The sequence below is a fragment of the Helianthus annuus genome, chromosome 9, assembly GCF_002127325.2.
Source record: "Helianthus annuus cultivar XRQ/B chromosome 9, HanXRQr2.0-SUNRISE, whole genome shotgun sequence".
In the NCBI taxonomy this organism is placed as follows: Eukaryota; Viridiplantae; Streptophyta; class Magnoliopsida; order Asterales; family Asteraceae; genus Helianthus; species Helianthus annuus.
Window position 1 is genome coordinate 13805849 of NC_035441.2, and position 2019 is coordinate 13807867.

Here is a 2019-nt window from a genome sequence, read left to right on the forward strand (position 1 = left end):
GTGTGACATGTGGTCTCTCGGCAAAATTTTGAGCTATTTGATTTAATTGTTTTTCTATGTTTTGAATACTAGATTGTTGATTTCTAAAATTTGATTCTAATTGTAGAAATCTTTCCGAGTTTTTCTTTTCAGTGTCCGAGATGAGGCGAGATACAGTATCTTCAAGCCTTTCTCGTCCACATTGTTGTTGAGTGAAATTTTGTGACTCATTTCTTGGTTGTTGAAAGTTTGTTCGTTGGGTTTGTTGGTTCTACTATTGTCGGGTTCTCTCCAACCAAGGTTTGGGTGGTTTCGCCATCCTTGGTTGTAAGTGCCCGTTGGAGGACCCGACGGCCTAGGTCTATTATCAATGTAGCTTACCGATTCTTGTTGATCGTCCGTTTCTTTCATACAACTCCAATTTTCATGTGGCCCACCACACCCTTCACAAGCCATAACCGAGAGTGTTTTTGTCATTTCTAATTTTTTTATTTTTGAAGAAAGGGCCTCGATTTGGGCTTGTAAAGAAGTGCTTTCATTAACCTTATGGGCGCCCGGGGCAAGAGATTTATTGCCTCGGGGAGTGTGCCATTGAAAATTGGTTTGAGCAATTTCCTCAATTTGGTTATATATTTCATGTGGGCGGCGATTACCTAAAAGTCCCCCGGAGATAGAATCAAGTGTCTGCCTTGTGAGTGGCAACAGTCCATTATAGAAAGTGGATACTTGTTGCCATATCGCAAGGCCATGATGTGGACACTTGCGTAATAGCTCCTTGAACCTTTCCCAAGTTTCATATAAGGATTCCCCGTCCTCTTGTGAATATGTATTAATTTCAGTCATTAATTTAGCCGTTTTAGCGGGAGGGAAATACTTATATCTCTAAATTTTTGGGCTAGTTCATCCCAGGTGTTTACCGATCCAGCTGGGAGGGCGTTGAGCCAAGCTTTTGCTCGGTCTTTTAGTGAGAAAGGAAACATTCGGAGGCGGATGGCGTCATTTGATGCTCCATTGATCCGAAAAGTATCACATATTTCTAAGAAATTAGTAATATGTAGATGGGGATCCTCGTCCGCAAGCCCATGGAAGGTTGCGGTGTTTTGGAGCATTTGTATCAAATGCGGCCGAAGTTCGAAGTTATTAGCTTCAACATTTGGTGCATTGATAGCGGCACCTAGGTTACCTACAGTGGGTCGTAGATAATCCATGAGGGTACGTTGGTCCGCCATTGGAGGTGGATCACCCGAAACTTTCTCTTGGTTTTTAGCTTTTAATCTTTTTCTGAGAAAGCGTTCGGGTTCTTCTAGAGGTTCTTTTATGTCCTTATTAGAACTGGAGCTCATACACTATGTATGATTGGCGTCTGGTTCCAAGTCCTGCAATAAAAACAGAAAAGAATGATGGTCAGAAGGTTCACCACGGCCCCGTGCTCAGCGAACACGGCCCGTGGTCGGAGTTACAGTAATTATTTTCCAGATCCCAGTTACTGGAAAGTTGGACACGACCCCGTGTTGCACCGACACGGCCCCGTGGTCAGCCTTCTGTAACTTGGAAAACTAAAAACTGCCAGTAACGATGCTGGGCACGGCCTGTGTCCGACCAGGCACGGCCCGTGCTGAGCTCTGCAGAAGCTGAAAAAAGTAAGAAAATCCTAAACAATTAAAAAGAAAAATAAAAATATGATTAGGCCGTTGATTCCTAACTTTCTTAAAATCCTTGTGTCCCCGGCAACGGCGCCAAAAACTTGATGTGCGTGAAGTGTGTTATATTTTTGATGTATATTTTAAGCCCTTTTTACACTTTTAGCCAAGTTTTAAATTTATAAAACACGATATTTACTAACACTAAACACACATATGGGCAAGTGCACCCATCGTGGACGTAGTATAGTGTTGGTAAGATACCGAGGTCGTCCAAGGACACAAGAGCTTTTAGTACCGGTTTATCCTCAACGTCTAATCAAATCAAAAAGGTTAGAAAAGGTTTTTAAACTAAGAAAATAAAAACTAACTAAATGCTGAAAAATAAAATAAAATAAAA

At 41.7% G+C, this 2019-nt stretch overlaps 1 non-coding gene across 1 annotated transcript; it reads left to right on the top strand.

Moving 5' to 3' along the window:
- The first annotated feature begins 721 nt into the window (after positions 1-721).
- LOC118482338 lies at positions 722-828 on the top strand. Its single transcript, XR_004868381.1, has one exon. It is a non-coding gene; the product is annotated as a small nucleolar RNA R71 (small nucleolar RNA).
- The last annotated feature ends 1191 nt before the right edge of the window (positions 829-2019 follow it).